Source organism: Ranitomeya variabilis, chromosome 6 (assembly GCF_051348905.1).
Source record: "Ranitomeya variabilis isolate aRanVar5 chromosome 6, aRanVar5.hap1, whole genome shotgun sequence".
Lineage (NCBI taxonomy): Eukaryota > Metazoa > Chordata > Amphibia > Anura > Dendrobatidae > Ranitomeya > Ranitomeya variabilis.
Genome location: NC_135237.1, coordinates 199,310,921 through 199,325,018, shown reverse-complemented (window position 1 = coordinate 199,325,018; position 14,098 = coordinate 199,310,921). Strand labels below are relative to the sequence as shown.

At 40.6% G+C, this 14,098-nt stretch overlaps 1 protein-coding gene across 2 annotated transcripts in view; it reads right to left on the bottom strand.

Moving 5' to 3' along the window:
- Positions 1-14,098, bottom strand: part of TNS3 (tensin 3) — a 586,621-nt gene that overhangs the window by 489,678 nt on the left and 82,845 nt on the right. The window lies entirely within an intron of this gene.

The following is a 14,098-nucleotide window of genomic DNA, read 5'->3' as shown; positions in this document are numbered from 1 at the left end:
AGAAAGCAGAAGAATTAACTGGGTAGAAAGGCAAAATGAGCAATTGTAAGTACACAGTGCAATATAATATGATGATTGCAATATATTAAGACCATATACAGTATAGTTTGATGGGAGGAGGACTTCTTTAACACAAGGGAGATCAACTTGTCTGAAAGTCTAGTGATCACTAGGGTTGAGCGACTTTTGCTTTTTTAGGATCGAGTCGGGTTTCGTGAAACCCGACTGGCTCGAAAGTCGGATCGTGTGAATTTGGCCGATTATTGTGAAAAGTCGGGGGGCCGACCGAAACCCGAAACCCAACACGAAACCCAATGCAAGTCAATGGGGATATTTTTTCTCTCTCTCTCTCTCTTCGGACAGAGTGTAAATCAGTACACATCGCTACATCCAAAACGGTAAGATGGCGTTTATGTCATCACACTGCCCACACTCCTTCATTGGCTGAAAAAATGGCGGTAACAGCATCATACGAAACGCGACTTTGGCGCCAAGATCCCCGACCACATGGCCGATCCCACGCTGGGATCGGCTCGGGTTTCACGAAACCTGACTTTGCCGAAAGTCGGCGACTTATGAAATTGACCGATCCGTTTCGCTCAACCCTAGTGATCACCTAAGTTGGTTCACTGGGTTTTAAATAGGATATAGTTTTCAGTGAATGAAAAAAACTGACCTCAATATGTGAAGTGGTTTGTCAATAGGAGCTGCCATTGGAAGCGTCTACTCTTAATTCACTTTATGCATCGTTTAGCTAAAGCTTTTAACTTTATGCAAGAATCTGACTTCACAAAATCTGGATTGCCTCCAACAGAAGAACTTGTAATGTGGGTGTATGTAGGACGCTGAAAACTGCATATAAATAAGGTTACAACTTTTACATCACAGACTAAGAAAAACAAGCTCCATAGGACTACATTCCCACGGTGTGAATATTACAGTATTGCTGAATATTGTACAAGCGATCAAATGATTCATTTTACAAAGAAAGTGAAAAGAAGAAAAAATAGTTTGTTATATATTTTGAAAAAAGTTTAGAATTACACTCTCCCCCTTTTCCCTAGTTAAAGATTAAAAAAAAGAAACACAAATTATATCTGTTTATTATCAGTGTCCATAAAAGTCTTATCAATCAAAAACCTGCAATGAATTGGTAAATGCTGTAAATAGGAAAAAAATCATAACACCAGAGCTGCTTTTTTGTTGAAGTGCAAATGGATCAAAACATAGTCTGTACCCCAAATATGGTGTAAATAAAAACAGCAGCTCAAATGATGGAAACATAAAAATAGTTATGGGTCACAAGTTTATTTATTTTTTTATGTAGTTCAGTAAAAAATATATCTATGTATGTTTGCTATCTCCATGTTCATACTGGCCAAGAGAATCATGTGTTTAGGTCAAAGTTAAAGCACAATTAACAATATTAAAATGGATCCAAATAACAATGTTGGAATTTTATTTTACTATTTCACTGCACTTGGAATTTTTTTTTGCCATTTTTCCTTACTATGTATGGTAAAAGAAACACATAATCAGGGATGGAAATCTGCAGGTGCAAAGGAGGGGGAAAAGGCATTCTCAGAGTACAACAATCCCTATGGGGTTAGTAATGGGGTGTGTTATTGATGCCTCTCCATTACAAACCTCTTGGCTTGATGTCACCTGACAATACAAAGGTGACATCAATCTCCCAATTATCACCACACTTGCCCCCGCTACAGGGCAAGTGAGAAGAGTGAGGTTATGTGCCGGAATTGGCGCATCTTAGAGGTGTGCCTCTTCTGGGGCGGCTGAGAGCTGATGTTTTTAGCCTGGGGGGACTGTATCCATGGCCTCTTCCTAGGATATTAATATCAGCCAGCAGCTGTCTGTGGAGCACCCGTGGAAGCGCAAGCACAGCACGAAACGGCCGTCGTCCTCCCCTGCTCACAAGCATTCCTACTCCCCCGGCCATGAAACATGTTTTGAAGATGGAATAAAGTGGATACATATGACATCGGTGAGTGCCTTCTCTCTTTTTTCTCTTGCACATGGATATATATATATATATATATGTATATTTTTTTTTGGTTTATATACTCCCCTCCCTTGACATAAGTTCTCTATAAAACTATGTTGTTACATAAGTGAACACACCGAAAGGAGGTGGCAGCAATGGCCAGCAGAGTTGTTCTGGTCCCTATGGTTGTTAAATTGGATTTGAAAAACGGCTGCAAAACCTTTAGTTCTTTGTGTATTTTTAATATATAGATTCTCCTTTGTTTAAATGCTCACATTCTAGACCAAAATTGTTCTGCTACCCTAAAATGCTACATAGCAAAGTAACTACACATATGTGCACTCCTGGAAAGGAACATGCGGCAACAGCATTCTGTATGGTCATGGGGTGTACAGTTACTAAAGTCAAAACAGTAAAACAGGTATTGAAATATAAAACGATGTCCTTTCTTTGAAGTAAATAAATAAATAACCCTTTCCGCAGCACTACAAATGTGATTGGACAAGAAAAGCTAGGTAGTTTCACGTCATAAAAGCCAGCTTCTCCAACACGCTACAGTCCGGTGGCATGTATGAGTGTAATATTGGACTATTACAACTAAGAAGTGTGCAATGGAAAATATAAATATATACAGTTTATATTTATTCATTTTTTGTCAACGTGCATATTTGTGACATAGAGAGCTGAGTTTACATTTCTGCAACTGCTGATAACTGACCTCTTAGCTAATTGTTACAATGACATTATGATCCACACACCAGCCAATCAGCAGGTATTGTGTACATGTCCATTAGTTGAGCATATGTATGATCTGCACCGATCATGCACGCCTCTCATCAGGTGTGGGGGGTTGTAAAGACATGAGCAATGCTCCCCTCTAATGGAGAAGGGATTATCAGCGGATAACCCCATAGATCACATAGATCTGTGTATCTCTTCAGATTCTTATGGTATAGCCAAGCCTATAAATCAGTTCTCCTGCTGGATCTGGCATCACATATGGAGAAGAAGAGCATGCACATCAGGCAGAGCAATTACCAATAAAACCTTACATTGCCCGTATTGTCTCATGCACAGAGCCTATTCATTACAATAAGGATCCATGCAAATGAATACACTGTAAGTGATTGTATGAAGGCCTCAGAACCGAAGCTTCCTATCGTATACCCTGTCCCTTTCCACGTGTGATCTCAGATTAGGCAGAATAATTCAATTAGATGATTTTTTATCAATTGCCATTTTTCATCTATCCAAAAGACAAGTGATACATGTCTGATTGCTGGCGGTGTCACTGACCACAAGGAATGGAGCTCTAATCCCCATTCCGCTATGCCACATGACTGTGGTGAGAATAGGGCATTTCAGTAGAGCAAATGTTGAGCATTCACCCTAGCACTGAATTAAATGGCTCTTATGTAACTAATAGTGGGTTCTCAATCCTCCATTACATTCCCTATCCACAGTGCAGCTACATTGTCAGTATTGTTTCCGAAGTTTCCATCAGTGATTGGAAGTCAATGCCAGAAATGGGACAATGAAAAATGTGTAATGGAAACACTTGAACTGAACTTTCTATTACATTTTTTACCCATTCCTGGTTTTGGCTAATAAATAATGTAGGAAAATACTGATCAAAATGCTGCTGTGTGAACTTAGTCTTAAGGAAACAATGAGCGCTGAACTATGGATAGGTGAGGGGTAATGTAGGATTGAGAACCAACCATGTACATCTTGAACTATCCTCCCACCTCTCCTCCTGCTCCCTCTTTGACTGGTTACAATCCGGCTTCCGACCGCATCACTTAACTGAAACTGCCCTAACTAAAGTCACCAATGACCTACTAACTGCCAGGAGCAAGCGACATTGCTCTGTCCTCCTTCTCCTGGAACTGTCTTCTGCCTTTGACACTGTGGACCATTCCCTCTTGTTACAAATTCTCTCATCTCTTGGCATCACAGATTTGGCTTTATCCTGTATCTCATCATATCTAACAGACCGGGCATTCAGTGTCCTCCTACGCCACCTCTTCACCTCGCCCCGAATGTCGATGTTCCCCAAGGCTCAGTCCTAGAACCCCTACTCTTCTCCATCTACACCTTCGGCCTGGGACAGCTCATAGAATCCCACGGTTTGCAGTATCTACGCCGATGACACGCATATCTACCTATCTGGACCTGACATCACTTCCTTACTGACCCAAATCCCACAATGTCTGTCTGCTATTTCATCTTTCTTTTCTTCTTTCTAAAACTGAACATGGACAAAACAGAATTCATCATCTTTCCCCCATCTCACTCTACTCCTCTACCAGACCTATCCATCAATGTAAATGGCTGCTCACTTTCGCCAGTCCCGCATGCTTGGTGCCTCAGGGTGATACTCGACTCTACCCTCTCTTTCAAGCCACAAATCCATGCCCTTGCCTCCTCCTGCCAACTCCAACTCAAAAACATTTCCCGGATCCGTACATTCCTTGACCAAGAAACTGCAAAAACACTTGTGCACACCCTCATCATCTTCCGCCTTGACTATTGCAACCTCCTGCTCTGTGGCCTCCCCTCTAAAACTCTTGCACCACTCCAATCTATCCTAAACTTTGCTGCTCAAATAATCCACCTTTCTCCCCAGCCTCTCCTTACTGCCAAGCCCTTCACTGGCTTCCTATTGCCCAGAGGCTGCAGTTTAAAACCCTAACTATGACATACAAAGCCATCGACAACCTGTCTCCTCCATACATCTGTGACATGGTCTCCCAGTACTTACCCACATGCAACCTTCGATCCTCTCAAGATCTCCTTCTCTACTCCCCTCTTATCTCTTCTTCCCACAACCGCATACAAGACTTCTCCCGTGCTTCTCCTATACTCTGGAACTCTCTACCCCAACACAGGGTCATTCCATGTCAAGTGAACCAATGATTTTTACCTCTATATTTTTAATTCTTTTGAGATTATGTTATTTGGTAATAGTGTGTCAGAGAATGCAAAATGTGAAGAAAAAAAATTCTAGATATTTTTTTTTTAATTGATTTTCAAAGTTCGGAAAAAGTGTGAATTTCGGTGTTGCCTGCCTTTACATTTCTCCTCATAACTCAGGCTAGAAAAAAGATAGAGAAACAAAATAAACACCATTCTACTCAGAACTGTACAGGCTTTCACCAGATAGGTCACAAGAGTATATTTGATAATACTGTATCCATGCAAATGCAAAATTTTAAAACGCATTTCCGAGAAAAACGTTTAATTTCAAAATTTCAAAAACTGCACATGTGCCTGCTATGCTCCTAGCCACATCTGTACCAAAATAAAAGTTGGGATCATGATGAGATCATATTTTAAAAAATAAAACTATTACAGTGTAAATTCAAAAATCTCAAATTCAGATCTGTTCAGCCTGTGGTCTAAAAGTGTGGGGTCTATATTTACCAAATAATCCATGATTGTTAGATATTACTGTATTATATTATTATGTTACAGAGTCTTAGAAGCAGGAGAGGACAGAGGAGAAAGCTTTGTTAGGGCTGAGAATGACCAGGGGTAGACAGTGAATGCAGAGCAGATGACCGGCCGGCAGCTCGCGCCTACAGAGGCTGTATTCACACCAAATCTTAACACCCAGGCAACTCCTCAAATGGAGGGAGAAAAATATTCTTAACATCCAGTTCGTGTATTGTACGAACCAGGACTACAAAGCGGAGAAGAGTTTGTTAAAACATCGGTTACAGGAAGCAGAATCCATCAAAGGGACTCAGCAATACCGGACTTTCATCCCATGTAGGGAAACAGAAATAAAAACAAAGACAGTGAAGTCCATGAAGTGGTAGAAGGCGGCACAAGATTGGCAATGGATGACATAACAGGTTATGTGACCTGTGAATATGATTGGCACTGGTGGCGGCTAATGTTCTCTCCAAAAATTGTGAAAATGAAGACGTTGAAGTGACCTTTTTGCACCTTCTGGTCCAGCGCCGTCCTTTGTGTATCCAAGAAAACCAGACATTGTAAAAGTTACAAAAATCAGATATTAACTCAGGTGCAGCTGAACGCCATGACAGCCGCACACACTCTGACACAAAAGGAAACGGCCATAGCTAGTAAGGGCTTATGGACAAGATTACATCTCACCCACTAGAAGGGATACATTGATGATAAAAGGCCAGTGCAAAAACCTACTATTAATTGTTTGATTAGTTCATATTTTATAGAACAAGGATTTAACTACTGGACTATTCTTCGTAAAAACTTCATAAATGACATGTTTAATAATATAATAGAAAAAAATTGTTACATGTATAAATAGGTGGTAAATATATTGGTTATTTTAATCTGATTTTTAACATATAATTAGGATGAGACTGTATTTTTGAAAATCACACTTGAGGATGTGATCACCTTTTTTCTTTTGGCTTGTTCAATGCATTCAGGTTGAAAATGATGAGCAAGTTCCCTCCCTCTTACCTTTTCATATCAATCTATTTATAAATTCCAAAACTTGGTACATTCATTTTTATGGGGCAGGAAAAAGGCTAGGTTCTCCTTAGATATTCTATGTAAACATAAACGCAATGGTGGGGCTGGGTTACCAAATGTCTATACTTATTATTTAGCCTCATTAGTTAAACAAACATGGTATTGGTTTGAAGGCAGATCTTATCCAGCCTGGTTTCAAATTGAAAATGAAATGAAAAGCCCCCAGTCTATTCAACATATCTTTTTTAGCTTCTTATTTCACAGACAGCAGAGGGAATCCTCTCATCCTATATTTATAGCCTGATTCAGGCTTGGAGGTTATTGCTCAAGCCTTCAAGGAAGAACTTTAACAGAACCGAACAAATCTTGAAGTTTCCTATTCAACTATTATCCACGATTTATAATTTTTCATTATCCGATTCCTGGAGTAAGTCAGGAATTAAAAAGATTGGTAATATATATGATGGAATTAAATTCCTCACTTTTAGTGAGTTAAAAATAAAATTTTATCTTCCCTCTTCTGAATTAATCCCTTATATAATTTTAAAAGAAGGTGTTCAGAAACTACTAGGTAGCAAACCTCTTAACCTAGATATTCTCGTTTTACTACAGTGCAATATTAAAAATAAAAATATATGGAGCCTAAACAACATCTATAGAATTTTCAATAAAGATGGTGTTGGTTTCAAAAATGTTTACTTGAAGAGGTGGGAATCTGACCTCAATAAATCCTTTCAGGCTGAAAGCTGGGACAATGCTATTAAGACCACTTACAAATCCACCATTTCGTTAGCCTTACATGAGTCCTACTTTAAGGTAATTACTAGGTGGTATTATACCCCAATTAGATTAGCACACATAATTCCAGATTATTCACCAACTTGCTGGAGGAAATGTGGCCACCAAGGTAATTTATATCATCTTTTATGGAGTTGCCCGAAGGTAAAACTTCTATGGTCAAAAGTTTCTAATTATATTAATTCACTCACGGATAATTTTGTGCTTACACCACAAAGAGCTCTTTTTTCCCTGGACATGGAAATAGTTGACCCTCAGGTTAAATTCATTATCATTCATATATTTCTTGTTGTCAAATATATGGCTTATGGAATAAGCCAGATCTCCCTAAATTTGAAGACATTATAGATCAAATTCACCAACACAATTTTTTGGAGTGGAGATTCGCTGTAAATAATAGTGGTATTAAAAATTTCTTGAAAAAATGGAAGATTTGGATTGATAAATTCTATACTCCTTAACCTCCTAATAGATTTTCAAATACAAGAAATAATTGTAATTTACTTGTCCTTCCAAAATTTCGCACTCATTTAAATGTATTTATGCGTTTTGTTACTGTTGAACTATTGTATTACATTTGGTTCTCTAGTTTTTTTTTTTTGTTTTCTTTAATTGTATCCCTTTCCTTTCCCTCTCCCTATTCTTCACTGTTATATTTTCCCTCCCCTATTCCCAATTCCTGCTTTTTATTCAAAAATTAATAAAAATATTTAAAAAGAAAATGATGAGCAAGTTATGATGCTTAAGATGTATTTATTCTGGCACTTCGGTATTTGTTTTTTGTGTTTCTTTATTGTTGCATATAAATGTTGAATGCAATAAGTTGTAATTTGAAAAGAAAAAAGGAAGAAACTCACACAAACATAAAATCAGATGATTCAAGGCTTAAAAAAAAAATACAAATGTGATTGGTCCCAAGTTGAATCCCTGTACAAATATAAACAAGAACACAAGTAACGCACATGCATTTTTTCACAATTTTAAAACATATGTTTTTTTTCACAATTGCGCATCAAAATTTTTAATTTGATTTCTCCAAAACAAAATATAAAGAAACAGACTTGTGACATATCAAATGAAAGCCTGTACCATTCTGAGAAAAATGATGCCTCTCCCACCTCTTTATCTTAATTCTAGCCCGAGATATGATAAAAAATGTAAAGCCATACCAGGCCAAAATTCGCGCTTTTTCAAAACTTTAGAAATCTGTAAAAAGTTAACTGATGAAGAAAAAAATTCAAAACTTTTAATTTGTAATTAACTAAAGTTGTACTTCATAAAAACAAAAAATAAAAAAAATCTAAAGACGTCAGGTAAAAATAATATTCATAGTTGGATCACTTGATATGGAATGACCCCACATCAGATTTTCGCCTACCACAGAAACCTTCAAAAGGAACCTGAAAACCCACCTCTTCTGACAAGCCTACAACCTACAGTGATCCTCAGTCTACTGAACCGCCGCACAACCAGCTCTACCCTCTCCTAGTGTATCCTCACCCATCCCCTGTAGACTGTGAGTTCTCGCGGGCAGGGTCCTCTCTCCTTCTGTACTTGTGTGCCTTTGTATTGCTCATGTTTACTGTACTTGTCTATGTATGCCCCTTTTTTCACATTTAAAGCGCCATGGAATAAATGGCGCTATAAATAATAATAATAATAATAATAATAATAATAATAACTACTGTATTGGTAACAGTGTAAGAGCGTGGTAACATGAAAGGGTTAAACATAGACCCTGAGAGTAGACAGTTCAAAGGATAATCGCTCTTACATTTGATGTGCCTTAGAAATGATGGGACCTCGGGCTTATTTTGACATAAAACAGTTTTAGTTTTAACTTACCTGCTATTAAACAGTGAGAGTCTCCTCCGCCATGTCATATACCCCATTGACTCTACTGTCAGCATTTTATACCCGCTGACTCCTTGCACGTGTGTGTAGTTTAATGTCTTAGTCATGTTACATTTAAAGTCACAGAGACATCTGCACTGGTTGGGTTGCTCGAAGCAGTTGTTAATTAATGCTGCCAGACCTAATTGTTTCCCTCTTATGGTCATCTGTCTCATTAAAGCAGGAAACATTAATCATGCCTGCAAGACATTTCCCTGCTCCCTTTCCCGGTCCGTCCAAGGTAGAAAAACGTGCTGTGACATGTTTCAGGTTTTTTTTCTGTATTTCTTCCCTACAATATATCTATATAGAATTGTCTAAGGGGTACTTCCATCTGTATGTCTGTTTGTCTGTCTGTAATGGAAATCCCGCGTCGCTGATTGGTCACGGCCGGCAGGCGACAGGCTTAGTCCGGCCGCGAATTGGCCCCTCCCTACTCTCCTCCAGTCAGTGTCCCCTCCCTACACCCCTCCAGTCAGCGCCAGTGTGTCGCTCCATCCCAGACCAACTTTTTACTAATGATGCTGCCTATGCAGCATCAATAGTAAAAAAATAAAATGTTAAAAATAAAAATCAGCTTTCCTGCTCTTCCCGATGCTATCGGCAGCTTCTGTTCCCAGAGATGCATTGCGAAATTACTCAGATGACTTAGCGGTCTCGCGAGACCACTACGTCATCAGGGTAATTTCGCAATGCATCACTGGGATTGGAAGCTGCCGGCCGCATAGCAAGGAGCGGGACAGATGCGGTGGACGACAGAAGGTGAGTATATAACTTTTTTTAATTTTAATTATTTTTTTTCATAGGAATATGGTGCCCACACTGCTGTATACTATGTGGGCTGTGTTATATACTACATGGGCTGTGCTATATAATACGTGGCCTGTGTTATATAGTACATGGGCTGTGTTATATACTACGTGGGCTGTGTTATATACTACGTGGCTGCTATATATTACGTGGCTGCTATATACTACGTGACTGCTATATACTATGTGGGCTGTGCTATATACTACGTGGCTGTCTGTGTTATATACTACGTGGCTGTCTGTGTTATATACTACGTGGCTGTGCTATGTACTACGTGGGCTGTGTTATATACCAGGTGGCTGCTATACTGTATACTACATTGCTGTGCTATACTGTATACTACATGGCTGTGCTATATACTACGTGGCTGCTATATATTGCTATATACTACGTGACTGCTATATACTACGTGGCTGTGCTATATACTACGTGGCTGTCTGTGTTATATACTATGTGGCTGCTATATACAGTTGTGGCCAAAAGTATTGACACCCCTGCAATTCTGTCAGATAATACTCAGTTTCTTCCTGAAAATGATTGCAATCACAAATTCTTTGGTATTATTATCTTCATTTAATTTGTCTTAAATGAAAAAACACAAACGAGAATGAAGCAAAAAGCAAAAACATTGATCATTTTACACAAAACTCCAAAAATGGGCAAGACAAAAGTATTAGCACCCTCAGCCTAATACTTGGTTGCACAACCTTTAGCCAAAATAACTGCAACCAACCGCTTCCGGTAACCATCAATGAGTTTCTTACAATGCTCTGCTGGAATTTTAGACCATTCTTCTTTGGCAAACTGCTCAAGGTCCCTGATATTTGAAGGGTGCCTTCTCCAAACTGCCATTTTTAGATCTCTCCACAGGTGTTCTATGGGATTCAGGTCTGGACTCATTGCCGGCCACCTTAGAAGTCTCCAGTGCTTTCTCTCAAACCATTTTCTAGTGCTTTTTGAAGTGTGTTTTGGGTCATTGTCCTGCTGGAAGACCCATGACCTCTGAGGGAGACCCAGCTTTCTCACACTGGGCCCTACATTATGCTGCAAAATTTGTTGGTAGTCTTCAGACTTCATAATGCCATGCACATTGTCAAGCAGTCCAGTGCCAGAGGCAGCAAAGCAACCCCAAAACATCAGGGAACCTCCGCCATCTTTGACTGTAAGGACCGTGTTCTTTTCTTTGAATGCCTCTTTTTTCTCCTGTAAACTCTATGCTGATGCATTTGCCCAAAAAGCTCTACTTTTGTCTCATCTGACCAGAAAACATTCTTCCAAAACGTTTTAGGCTTTTTCAGGTAAGTTTTGGCAAACTCCAGCCTGGCTTTTTTATGTCTCGGGGTAAGAAGTGGGGTCTTCCTGGGTCTCCTACCATACAGTCTCTTTTCATTCAGACGCCGACGGATAGTGCGGGTTAACACTGTTGTACCCTTGGACTGCAGGGCAGCTTGAACTTGTTTGGATGTTAGTCGAGGTTCTTTATCCAACATCCGCACAATCTTGCGTTGAAATCTCTTGTCAATTTTTCTTTTCCGTCCACATCTAGGGAGGTTAGCCACAGTGCCATGGGCTTTAAACTTCTTGATGACACTGTGCACGGTAGACACAGGAACATTCAGGTCTTTGGAGATGGACTTGTAGCCTTGAGATTGCTCATGCTTCCTCACAATTTGGTTTCTCAAGTCCTCAGACAGTTCTTTGGCCTTCTTTCTTTTCTCCATGCTCAATGTGGTACACACAAGGACACAGGACAGAGGTTGAGTCAACTTTAATCCATGTCAACTGGCTGCAAGTGTGATTTAGTTATTGCCAACACCTGTTAGGTGCCACAGGTAAGTTACAGGTGCTGTTAATTGCACAAATTAGAGAAGCATCACATGATTTTTCGAACAGTGCCAATACTTTTGTCCACCCCCTTTTTTATGTTTGGTGTGGAATTATATCCAATTTGGCTTTAGGACAATTCTTTTTGTGTTTTTTCATTTAAGACAAATTAAATGAAGATAATAATAACAAAGTATTTGTGTTTGCAATCATTTTCTGAAGAAACCGAGTATTATCTGACAGAATTGCAGGGGTGTCAATACTTTTGTCCACAACTGTACTACATCGCTGTGCTATATACTTCGTGGCTGTGCTATATACTACGTGGCTGCTATATATTACGTGGCTGCTATATACTACGTGACTGCTATATACTATGTGCCTGTGCTATCTACTACGTGGCTGTGCAATATACTACGTGGCTGTGCTGTATACTGCGTGGGCTGAGTTATATACAACATCGCTGTGCTATATACTACGTGGCTGTGCTTTATACTACGTGGCCGGCCGCGATCAATCAGCGATATTGCCGCGGGATTTTAACACCGTTTTGGTGATTATTTGTACCCGGCCAACTGTGACAAATCAGCGAAACACAGTCCGGCCGCGAAATGGTGCGGGATTTCAACCACACTTCGCTGATTGGTTGCGGCCCGCTGGCCGCGACCAATTAGCGATATTGGCTAGGAATTTTACCCCCACTCACAGAGCGACGTACATACTGCACATACAGTACATTCATATTCTAGAATACCCGATGAGTTAGAATCGGGCCACCATCTAGTAAATAATATTAGCCAACTTGGATATTAGCAAATATTTACATACAATACTGGATCTTCCGAAATATTCTGTGACGCCCCAGGGTCCTGGTTGTCACAGTGGCATTGCTTTCCTCATGGGGAGAGTGATGTCATGCTTGGAAGCGATGAAGGATTCCTTTTATCAGTTAACCACAAAGCACCCAACACGTTCACACTCCAGGCCAGAAGGAGGAGATCTAAACCTGGTTTAGGGGGAACTTCCCTATAAATACATTCTGGTCTGGAGGGAAAGTGAGTTTTCAGTTAGTTAGTGCCAGACAGCAGACTGGAGCAGTCTAAGGCAGAGAGACGTGTTTGGGGCAGTGCAGCCGGAGGTGCCGCAGCTCCAGGATTGAGAGAGCAGGAAAGAAGAACAGTGTTTAGTGAGTATGACAGAGAACGATGCACAGGAGAGAGACACCAGGGGAGCATAGCAGTGTTGGGCTACCTCCCTGGCCGAGCGCAGATTCCAGTAGCCGGAAGACCAAGGTTGTGTTGGACTCTAGGAGGCACAGCAGAAACCGGCAGGACAGCTGGATTACACATCACCTGTCTGCCTTAATACCCAGGAGGCACAGTGGCACATAGAGCCCGGGTTGTGATAGAGACCCTATAAAAAGGCTCGAGCCACCTGTCATATGGGTTTGTGTCCTATCCTTCATGGAGGACAGAGAGAACTGTGAGGACCTTGCCAGAAGCCATAGGCAGTAAGGGACTACAACATCACAGCGCTAATAGGAAGTTTTCTAACTCCACCTGGTAAAGAGGACTCTGAATTCGCTTCCAAGCTGGCCGGACCCTGCCTGTACCTGTAATCTGGTGCCCTGAACTGCGGTTACCTGAAGCCTTCAGTAAACCAGGTAAAGAGACTGCAAACCTGTGTCCTCCATTTTTTACTGCACCACTCACCATCATCATCTATACACCGGGAGCCCTGGGGACCTACTTCACCTGTGGAAAGTTGTACTATCCTAGCTGCCATAACATCACCCCAGAGGACCCCTTTAAGCAGCGTCTATCCCCACTGACCGAATACCACAGGTGGGGTCGCGAATACAAACTTTATCAAACCTTTTAAAGACCTTTCCCCTTTATTTGTGCGCTCAGGGCCACGGACCCTGCTTGACAAAGACCTATTGGTGGTCGAAACATTGCTTCACTATGGCAGAATAAAATAAACTTTTTAATCTCTACACCTGGATGGAGCGCTGTTCATTTGCTACTTTACTGTTTGGAATATCCAGGAGGGTTCTTTGGACCTTGAACGGGCGCCCCAACACAGTGAGTGCTGTCAGCCATCTTCTCTATTTATCGGGTCGCAGCCAACGTGACATCCCCTTCAAGTACCGGACCTGGCACCAAGTACCCCACGACCCTGGTGGGCAACTCAATTTTGGCATCGCGAATAGGATGGACCGACCCTGAGAATCGGGTCATGTGCACGTAAGAGACGTGACTAACTGTGATTTATTGAGAAACTGTGAATTGTGAAATACCG